Source organism: Giraffa tippelskirchi, chromosome 3 (genome assembly GCF_054371585.1).
Source record: "Giraffa tippelskirchi isolate mGirTip1 chromosome 3, T2T-mGirTip1v1.2.pri, whole genome shotgun sequence".
Classification (NCBI taxonomy): domain Eukaryota; kingdom Metazoa; phylum Chordata; class Mammalia; order Artiodactyla; family Giraffidae; genus Giraffa; species Giraffa tippelskirchi.
The window spans coordinates 176,276,503-176,287,803 of NC_137277.1; the positions used below are offsets into that span (position 1 = coordinate 176,276,503).

At 51.4% G+C, this 11,301-nt stretch overlaps 1 long non-coding RNA gene across 1 annotated transcript; it reads left to right on the plus strand.

Moving 5' to 3' along the window:
- Positions 1–216: 216 nt before the first annotated feature.
- Positions 217–8,296, plus strand: LOC145543596 (uncharacterized). The gene is made up of 2 exons (XR_014080894.1): positions 217–511; positions 5,383–8,296. It is a non-coding gene; the product is annotated as an uncharacterized LOC145543596 (long non-coding RNA).
- The last annotated feature ends 3,005 nt before the right edge of the window (positions 8,297–11,301 follow it).

Here is an 11,301-nt window from a genome sequence, read left to right on the forward strand (position 1 = left end):
CCTATTCCATGTCCCCTCCCCACCCCAGGGACCCCCATGGGTTCACATTTGCACCCTGGCGTCCCACTGCAGGAAAAAGCACAAATAAACAAGGTGACGTTTGAGCCTGTGGCTGGGGCCAAACCAGGCACCAAGGTTTTTTTTCCTCCGCTCCCACCAACTCCTTTTATGGTCTCTGGGTCCAGTTCCTTCTTCCTGATAAGTCGTAACTGGAAAGGCCTCAGAAGTCACTGAGCCCGACTCCAGCCAACACTTTCCTTTTCTAAAGAGAAAAAAAAGTCTTGACGCCTCCCCGTCTCCAGGCGGGTTCCTAAGACCAGGACCGGCAGGCGGCATCCTGAACCGGAAGGAAACTCCAGCCCTGAGATGGGATCCTGGCACACACCTGTATAGTAGGGGGGAGGGGGGACCCTAACCTCGGCTTCAGATTCTAAGGTCCTCGCCTCTAGCTCCTAAGGTTCTGTCACCTACCCTGGGGGCCGCCAAAGGAGCATCTGATCCGCCCCACTCGGTAGGACGCTTTCCTTCCCTCTGTCCTGGGAGCTGGGGTTAGCTCGCGTGTCGGGGAGCACGTGCGTGTATATGATCATGTGTGTACAGAGGCGTGTGAGCCGCCGCACACGCGTCCACGCCCTGGCCTGGGGGTGGGGGGAAGGTGTCTGTGCGCGCCCCCTAGGGTCCGGCCACCACCCGCTGCTGCAGCTGCTCAGTGGCCGTGTGCATGCAGCCCGCGTGTACCCGGCGCGCACCATGCCGGCCACCCTCCCATCCCGGCCGAGAGCACGGGGTATGGTGGCGGAGCCAGGATGCGCGCCGCCCCCGGAGCCAGGGTGCTTCTGGTTCTCGGTTCCCAGGCCGCTCCTTCCCGCCCAGCATTTTCTGTTTTCCCGGGCCTCCCCCTCTGCCCGCGAGGAGCGCTCCTGGGGCGGGGTCCGAGAGCAGCCCCTCCCAGGACGGCCGACTAGGGTGGCGGGGCGGTCGGGCGCGCGCCGCCCCTCCCCTGTCGCCCCCGCCCCGGCGCCCCGATGGGTTTTTCCATGACTGCATCCGGCCGCGGGCCGTCTTTGTTCCCGCCATCCGCGGCCGTGCCTGCGAGCTGGCCCGCCTCTCCCCCGCGCGCCGGGTTTTTCCAGGGCTCAACTGTAGCATGGAAGAGCCGCCTCCCCTCCCCTGGCCGAGCGGCGGCCCCCGCGGGACCCTGCGATCCCTTACAGGGAGCCGAGCTCTCTCCAGACGCACCGCACCGTCGGTTCTGTCCCCGCCGCCAAGGCCCGCGGCCTCTGAGCCCGTATTTGTGCGGATTTGAGCGCTCCTGCGTTTCGTTAGGCGCTCTTGGCGCCCCGAGTCCCTCCCGGGCTCCACCTTGGGGGGCGAGGGTCGGGCCGGTGCAGTGTCTGCAGAGCCTCCTGCTTGCGTTGGGGGCTCACATTTCTCCCCAGGGGCAGGCGGCCCCGAGGGGCACCCGGGCGCGTGCCAACGGCCCCATCACAGCGAGAGATCGCCGTGTGTGCCCAGCGCGCGCCGACAACTCGCGAGCAGAAATGCGCCCGCCCCCACGGGAAAATGGGCACACTCGCGGGCAGAAAGCGCCAAAGCGCGGGGGACTCCTCTCTTCCACCCCCTCCCCCCCAAGGAAGGGGAAACAGACAGGCGGAAAGGGGGAGATGGGAGATGCGGGGGGAGGGGGTGTTCGAGGGAGTGAGGACAGGCACGCGGTTTCCATGTGCCCCGTGGGGACTGTGTCTGCAGCCTGGTTCCGCACTGAGCCGGCTTCATTTTGTGTCTGCGAACCGGCGTAGCCTCCCGGCTATTACCCCGCCATGTTGGCGGGAAAAGTGTAAGAAACACTGCTTTTTGCTAAGCCCTGCTGAGAAGCCAGACTCCCAGGGTGGCCTGCAGGCTGGGGTACAGGGATGAAGGGGAGTCTGGGCAGAGGAAGGGGTTCTGAATTAAGAGGGTGTCTGGCTCTGTGAGAGTTTGGGGACTCTCTGGCGGGTCCCCTCCCCACAGCCCAACAGGAGGCAGCCTCAGAGGGCTAAAGATCTCGAGGTGGGGGCGGGAGAAGGATGCAGGGTAAAGGGACCCCCAGATGCACAGAGACCCAGAGCCTCCTGGCTGTAAGGAGTGGAAGGGAGGGTCCCAGACCCCTCTGAGTGCCAGCCTCCTCCCCCGCCCCTGGTGCATCATCTTGTCTGCTGAACTGACTTGGGGAGCCCAACTGTTCTGAAGGGGCCCTTCCTTTCTCCAGGTATGTCTCTCGGTTGAGCCCACTCGGGCCAGCCCCTTCCCCTCTTCTCTGCTCTCAGAGGCTGAACTCGCCCACCTCTACCCACTAGTCATCCCAGGACCACAAAGTCTTGGTTCCTGGGCTTCCTCCTGCTCACAGGTTAACTCAGATGCCCTTGCCCTTATGGAACTAGTGGAAGGTTCCAGAAGCTGAGACAGGGCCCCTTGCCCTGCACCACAGAATTCCTGTCTGTCCTTGGCCAGGGTCAGCAGTGGGGACAGCAGGTTAGAGAATCTGCTAGCACTAGCATCTATTTGCTTTTACCTTGCCCTCAATTATCTTGTCCACCACTGACCCTTCGGGCTTCCCAGGTGGCACTAGTGGTAAAGAATCCACTTGCCAGTACAGGAGACACAAGGGGCCACTGGTTCGATCCCTGGATCAGGAAAATCTCCTGGAGAAGGAAATGGCAACCCTCTCCAGTGTTCCTGCCTGGAAAAATCTCGTGGACAGAGGAGCCTGGCAGGCTACAGTCCATGAGGTCGCAAAGAGCCAGACACTACTTACTGACTGAGCCCTCAGGCACAACCCTTTAATCTCCATGATCTTGCTCAAGTTGAGAATCTTAGGCCCTGCTTAATCATCCCTTAGTTTTCTTATCTATAAATGGGTTAATAATGGTGCCTACTCTTCTGGGTGTTTATATGGGTTACATGAATGTATATGAATTTTAATGAATTTAATGTATGTAAAAAGCCTGGCATATGGTGGTGGTGGTGGTTTAGTCACTAAGTCATGTCCGACTCTTAATGACCCTATGGACTGTAGCCTGCCAGCCTCCTCTGTCCATGGGATTGTCCTGGCAAGAATACTGGAGTGGGTTCCTGTTTCCTTCCCCAGGAGATCTTCCTGACCCAGGGATCGAACCCAAGTAGCCTGCATTGCAGGCAGTTTCCTACATTGCAAGCAGATTCTTTACCACTGAATCACCAGGGAAGCCTGAGCCTGGTATGTAGCAGATACTAAACAAGCATTTGCTGTCCTTATTGGAAGTTAAGTAACTTGTCCAAGATCATATAGTCAGTGACTAAGCTTGATGCCATGTGACCTCAGAGCCCAACTCTCATACTTGGCTAGTGAAACTGTGCACTAACTGTATCTATAATGTAGGGGAAAACAATAGGTGCTGGGGGTTAGGAGACATTTTTCCAGGGAAGGGCCAAATTCATAATAGGGATATCTGACCTAGTTCCCACTTTATGGCTAAGCAAGAGAGTTCCAGAAAAACATCTATTTCTGCTTTATTGACTATGCCAAAGCCTTTGACTGTGTGGATCACAATAAACTGTGGAAAATTCTGAAAGAGATGGGAATACCAGACCATTTGACCTGTCTCTTGAGAAACCTGTATGCAGGTCAGGAAGCAACAGTTAGAACTGGACATGGAACAACAGACTGGTTCCAAATAGGAAAAGGAGTACGTCAAGGCTGTATATTGTCACCCTGCTTATTTAACTTACATGCAGAGTACATCATGAGAAACGCTGGGCTGGAAGAAACACAAGCTGGAATCAAGATTGCTGGGAGAGATATCAATAACCTCAGATATGCAGATGACACCACCCTTACAGCAGAAAGCGAAGAAGAACTAAAGAGCCTCTTGATGAAAGTGGAAGAGGACAGTGAAAAAGTTGACTTAAAGCTCAACATTCAGAAAACTAAAATCATGGCATCTGGTCCCATCACTTCATGGCAAATAGATGGAGAAACAGTGGAAACAGTGTCAGACTTTATTTTTGGGGGCTCCAAAATCACTGCAGATGGTGATTGCAGCCATGAAATTAAAAGATGCTTACTCCTTGGAAGGAAAGTTATGACCAACCTAGATAGCATATTTAAAAGCAGAAACATTACTTTGCCAACAAAGGTCCGTCTAGTCAAGGCTATGGTTTTTCCAATAGTCATGTATGGATGTGAGAGTTGGATGGTGAAGAAAGCTGAGCGCCGAAGAATTGATGCTTTTGAACTGTGGTGTTGGAGAAGACTCTTGAGAGTCCCTTGGACTGCAAGGAGATCCAACCAGTCCATCCTAAAGGAGATCAGTCCTGAGTGTTCATTGGAAGGACTGATGTTGAAGCTGAAACTCCAATACTTTGGCCACCTCATGCGAAGAGTTGACTCATTGGAAAAGACCCTAATGCTGGGAAGGATTGGGGGCAGGAGGAGAAGGGGACGACAGAGGATGAGATGGCTGGATGGCATCACCGACTCGATGGACATGGGTTTGGGTAAACTCCGGGAGATGATGATGGACAGGGAGGCCTGGCGTGCTGCGATTCATGGTGTCGCAAAGAGTTGGACACGACTGAGCGACTGAACTGAACTGAACTGAACCTTTGTTTTATGTTTGTCTATCAAGAAATTTATGACAATCAGATAATCACGTTGATGGTAGAGGACTCTCAGTCTTTCCAGCAGTAATGTAAATCCTATAATGTGCCTTCATCTCATATTTATCAACTTATCTGCACCCCACATTGTAGTGAATGCTGTGGGGGCAGGGAGAGCATTCTTAGCAGGAATTGTTTGCTCACTTCGCTGTGTATGTCTATGTGACCTGATGCTCTTATTTGCCAAAAGGAGTAGTTCAATTAGAGGGCGGTTACTACCTGATGAGGACTTGCAGTGGACAGATTTGAGGTGGCCCCATGAGCCTTCCTCCTGGGTGTGAGAGGGAGGCATGGATGTGTGGCACTTGTTCTAACCAGTAAAATAGGGCAAAGGTGATGAGATGTGTGGTTGTGTGTGTGTGATTGTGTTACGCTAGATGGTAACAACCATCTTGCTAGGGTACCCCCTCCCTTACTGACTTTGAAGAAGTAAGCTACCGTGCTGTGGACTGCCTGTAGAGAGGGTAGGATCCCAGCTGGCACCAAGCAAGAAACTGAGGCTTCTGCCTGTCACCTGTAAAGAACTGAATTCTGCCAACAGCCACGTGAGCTTGCAAGCAGACTCTTCCTCAGTCAAACCTCAGATGAGACCCCAGCCCCGCCCAACACCTTGACTGAAGCTCTGCTGAAGAGCTCAGACTCCCATGATAAACTGAATAATAAAGGCATATTGTCTTAAGATGCTGTATTTGTTGTGTTTTGCAGCAACAGAGAACTAACACAGGACCTACGGGTGAAGAGTGCTACATGGGACTGTTACGGGGCACAAAAAAAGTATAAGGAACCCAGCACTTAAGGAGCTTCCTGGCAGTCAAGATGAGAAAGGAAACACAGCATGGTTTCACCATTGGACAAAAGGAAAGTAATGTATCTAAAGTGGCAACTTGGCTCCTGATGCTAAGAAGAGCTTGTCATGTGGACAGTGGACTCTATGACCAGAGCATAGAGTCTGCAGGGCCTGGACCTTCCTGTATTTCAAGATCCTTCTTCATCCTGCCTTCCTTCCTGCCTGACCTCTTAAGACATCACACCCTCCCATTCACTGCCCTCTTCCTAGACTGCCCTTCTCCCTTTTCTGCCTGTTGACTCCTACATTGAAGGACCAGCTTGGTCCTGTGGCCTCGTCTGTGAAGGCTTCTTCAGTTCCCTAGCAGAATTAACTGCTTCCTCCTGATTTCTCAAATGTTTGTTATCAGAGGCATGTCATATTATTCATTATAATTATTTATTGAGCACCTACTAAGCGTTAGGTCTCCTGTTAGGTGCAAGATATAGTCACAAATAAAGCACAGGGCTGTCTTTGGAGCCTATAGCCTGGTGGTGGCATGGCTGTCATGGGCTCTTCCTGTCCTCCACTTAGGGCCAGGCCCTTTCAGCATCCTCAGAGCTCACCACAGGACACTGCAGCCACAAGTCTCCGTGTTGGTTCAGTGAATGACTGAGACTGTGCAAGTCTTCCTCTGAGTATCCCCTGATGGGTTGCTGACCTTTCAACAAGCTTTGGGGCATAAGTTAGCTATAAAATATGCCCCCAAATAGTTGAAGCTGTTGGATATTATGATTCAGTGATGTCCATGTAATCTCAACATTCAACATGTTGACAGTGAAACTGACTTAGTTTACCTGTAGTTGACGTGGGGCTTTGGGGCTGACGGTCCTTAATCAGTAGGTTCAGCAGTATTTTAAGTTTGATCAGTTCTCAGCAGTAGTCATGTACTAATGTGAGAACTGGACCATAAAGAAGGCTGAGCATTGATGCTTTTGAACTGTGTTGCTGGAGGAGACTCTCAAGAGTCCCTTGGACAGCGAGAAGATCAAACCAGTCAATCCTAAGGGAAATCAACCCTGAATAGTCATTGGAAGGACTGATGCTGAAGCTGAAGCTCCAATACTTTGGCCACCTGATGCGAAGAGTCGACTCACTGGAAAAGATCCTGATGCTGGGAAAGACTGAGGGCAAGAGGAAAAAGGGGCAACAGAGGATGACATGGTTGCTCAATGGACATGAGTTTGAGCAAACTCAGGCAGATAGTGAAGGACAGGGAAGCCTGGCGTGCTGCAGTTTTATGGGGTCACAAAGAGTCAGATGTGACTTAGCAACTGAACAACAACAGTTCTCAGCAGTATGGAAGGAGATAGGGAACATCCTGTGACAGTGATAAGAGATTTATACATCTAATTTATCTTAAAAATGAAGGTTTTAGGAATTCAAATTCCCTGGTGGTCCAGTGGTTAGGATTCCACGCTTCCTCTGCTGAGGGCACAGATTCAATCCTTGGTCGAGGATCTAAGATCCCACAAGCCATGTGGTACAGCCAAAAAAATATTAAACATAAATTAATAAAAATTGAAGGCTTTTAGCAGCAAGTTAAGAAGAAAGGGGACCAAATCGTGGCCTTGCTAATCCTTGTGGCTCATCACCACACTTAGGTGTTTACAAGGTGGGATATGCAATTCCCTTGCAACTAGTGGCAGCCCTCTTAATGACTTCAAAAAGGACTGCCCACCTGCACTGTCAGCTGGAGGCTTGGAAATGTCTGAGGGCCACGGAGGGCACAGATGTGGCATTCGGCTCTTGCCACAGGGGGCATCCCACTCCATCCTCCGCTGCCCCTCCCCTGATTTCCTGGCCAGCACAGGCAAGGCGTGGCCTCCTTGTGCTCAATTTCCTGAAGAGTCTCTCTTCCCAAGTATCCAGCCCTCAGGGAGGGGGTGGAATGCAGCCTCCATTTCCCCCAGCAGTGGGGTCCTGCCAGCCTTTTCCAGGGCTGCCCACTGGGTCCTGCATTTGCTTTGTGTCTGGGATGGATTTTTCTGGCTGTGGCCCATCCTTGCACCTGGGCCCTCCATTATCTCACTCAGAATCTCCAAGCCACTGCAAACTCCTCCGATGGGAACCTCCGCCCCACTCCCAGACACTGACCAGGGCCTCTTGGGGCCTTTCTGCAGCATGACGAGGTTCCTGGAATCCGCCTGGAGCTCTGCCTCACTCCCTGGAACTTGTTTACCGCAGCCTCCCTCGGGGACTTGTGGGAGCCTTTTCCCCAGTGTCGGGGAACCTGTTTGAGCTTGTTTCCTCCCTTCCCCAGTTTGCCTGCCTTCCTTCCTGGGCGGAGCGGATGTCCCCTTTTAACGTACACTGCAGGGGAAACGGTCTTAGGAATGACCTAAAGGGTTGCCCCTCAGCCCCGTAATCTAGAAGCTCCTCCTGTGAACATTGTACCCTGTTCTATCACACCTCCGCCTCTTCCGTCCTCCCTGGAGCTGCGCCATTTGGGGTGTCCTGTCTTCAAAGCCATGTTTCTGATCCTTGGGGTTTGATGACCCGAGTTTTGGGCTGACACCTTGGCTCTGGGCCTGTCATTACTTTGGGTCCCCTCTCAGACTTGGCAAGGAGTTCTAGCAGAACTGCCCGCCTGCTCTGCGCTCTGTCCACCCTCAGGCTCCACCCCTGCCCAGCCTCCACCCCATTCCCCAGGATGTTGCTCCACTGTGGCCACTGTGAGGACACATCTTCAGGCTCTGATCGCTTCCTCAACCGGACAGCTCAGCCTGGGCAGTTTCCAGCTGATGGTATGGGTTTAATAAACACGGTACGAAGTCTCTATTCCTAAAAAAAGCAAGTTCTCTTTTTTAAAAAATAGTGATGCACGTGATAAAAAATTCAAAAAGCAAAAGAGAAACTCAGACACTCTTGCGCTCCTCTCCCACCCTACACGGGTAACTATTTGGGGTTTCTTGTTTCTTCCAAACATGTTTTAAGCACTACTCTCCTCACTGCCCCGGCCACTGAACAAAAAGGCCTGATTTGTAGAGCTTGCCAGTTTTTCTGATATAAATACTCCCACCATGGCTGATGTCAAGTGACCAACGTGATGTCAGTGAATGTGGATTTGAGAAGACGTGCTCACGACTGGTGAAGGGTGAGAACCAGCTCCAGCTCGCCACTGTGAAGTCATGTGTGTGTCATCAGACATGACAGCTTGCTTCTTACTTTGTACCTAACCAACTTCTCAGTAAGGTGAAGCCAAATACAGCAAGAACCACAGTGGAACTGATGCATCTGACCTGCCTCATGTAAGACTATGGATTGGGAGGGTCTGTCCTACAATCTCTGAGAAGTGTGTGTGGCAGGGCTTCCCTGGTGGGCCAGTGGTTAAGAATCTGCCTTGCAATGCAAGGGTCACGGGTTCAATCCCTGGTCCAAGAAGATCCCACATGCCACGGGGCAATTAAGCCTGTGTGCCACAACTACTAAGTGGACGGTCGAGAACCCGCGAGCTGCAACTACTGAAGCCCAAGAGCCTAGTGCCTGTGCCCCACAACAAGAGAGAAGTCACCACAATGAGAAGCCAGTGCACTGCAATGAAGAGAAGCCCCTTGCTTGCTGCAACTAGAGAAAGCCTGAGTGCAGCAATGAAGCCCCACCACAGCCAAAGAATAAAAAAAAGAAGTGTGTACGGCAGAAAACTAGGAAGGGTCATCAGGTCAATTATGGGTAAGTGATTTTAAAAAGCTAATTAGTGGAATGTCATTTTTGAAGAATAAAAACTTTGTTTTGAAGAAGCAATATCTTTATTTTTAATCGAGTCAGTTCAGTTCAGTCGCTCAGTCGTGTCCGACTCTTTGCAACCCCATGAATCACAGCACGCCAGGCCTCCCTGTCCATCACCAACTCCCGGAGTCTACCCAAACCCATGTCCATCGAGTCGGTGATGCCATCCAGCCATCTCATCCTCTGTCGTCCCCTTCTCCTCCTGCCCCTAATCCTTCCTAGCGTTAGGGTCTTTTCCAATGAGTCAACTCTTCGCATGAGGTGGCCAAAGTATTGGAGTTTCAGCTTCAACATCAGTCCTTCCAATGAACACCCAGGACTGATCTCCTTTAGGATGGACTGGTTGGATCTCCTTGCAATCCAAGGGACTCTCAAGAGTCTTCTCCAACACCACAGTTCAAAAGCATCAATTCTTCGGCACTCAGCTTTCTTCACCATCCAACTCTCACATCCATACATGACTACTGGAAAAACCATAGCCTTGACTAGATGGACCCTTGTTGGCAAAGTAATGTTTCTGCTTTTAAATATGCTATCTAGGTTGGTCATAACTTTCCTTCCAAGGAGTAAGCATCTTTTAATTTCCTGGCTGCAATCACCATCTGCAGTAATTTTGGAGCCCCAAAAAATAAAGTCTGACACTGTTTCCACTGTTTCCCCATCTATTTGCCATGAAGTGATGGGACCAGATGCCATGATCTTAGTTTTCTGAATGTTGAGCTTTAAGCCAACTTTTTCACTCTCCACTTTCACTTTCATCAAGAGGCTCTTTAGTTCTTCTTGGAGTAGTTAGGAGTTAATTCAAGACAGGATTTAGACTGCCAGGAAAAAAAAAAATCTTCACCAAACTCCTTTTAAAACTTTAGATGATCAAATTTCCCAGTCAGAATTCAGGAATCTACAAAGCCTGGAGAACGAAGCAGGTGTGTGACCATGAACTTCCCAGGTTCTCTTCAGAAGCCATGGACGGCCCAGGCTGATATTGCCAAATGATCCGACTTGGCAGCTGCCCAGGAAACCCTCCAAGCTCCGTTACGAAACATTTGTTTTCTTAAAAAAACATAAGCTCTTGAGAAGAGGATTTCAACTCCCTGGGTTTCTGGTAACTTCCTCTGTGGTTGGCCTGTCACTCTGCCTCCCGGCCTCTATGTCAGACCTTTCAAGTTTCCAGCCGTCTTTGTCACAAGGAGGACAACTAGAACTGGTGTCCACCTGGGCTCTCTCCATCTGGGTTATTCTCCGGAAGGCTGCTTCTCCTAGACAGATATGTGTGCTCTTCGGGTGCCAGAAGGTGACTCATGGGACCCAGGCCATGCTGGCCTCTGTGAACCCCACTCCTCCCATCTCAGTCCCGGGAGTGGGTGGACAAAGGGGCACAGGGTTGAGCATTAGAAGCACACTCTTGTGCTGTATGCTAAGTCACTTCAGTCATGTCCAACCCTTTGCAACCCCATGGACCATAGCCCGCCAGCTTCCTCTGTCCATGGGATTCTCCTGGCAAGAATGCTGGAGTGGGTTGCCATTTCCTCCTCCAGGGGATCTTCCCGACCCAGGGATCGAACCCACGTCTCTTACGTCTTCTGCATTGGCAGGTGGGTTCTTTACCACTAGCGCCAACCAAGAAGCCCCAGCACACACATAGTTCATGGGAAGGTGTGAGGCTCACACTTAAGACTCATTCCAGATGCTGAGGGCGTCAGGATCCCTGGATGCATCCTGCCAGCCACTGTTCTATAGCAAGAGGTCACAGATGACTCTGCTGACAGCTTTCGGGATTCCCGTGTGAAGCAAGTGACTGAGCCCCTGTGGGAAGCAATTTGCTGCACCCTATCTTTTCCAGTGATACATCTCAGCAAAGCCACAGCCATGTGGCACAGGGGAGTATACAAAATGGACATATACGGCTAACAGGTACACACAAAGTTCAAAAGACTGTCAGGTTGGAACCAGATAACTGAGAATCTCTTCGACTGAAGATAGATCCCTGAGGACAATGTCATTTCAGTCTGTTTAGGGAGCAGCAGCAGGAGAGATGGGTCATTATGAGGGCCAGGTAACCAGAGATGACC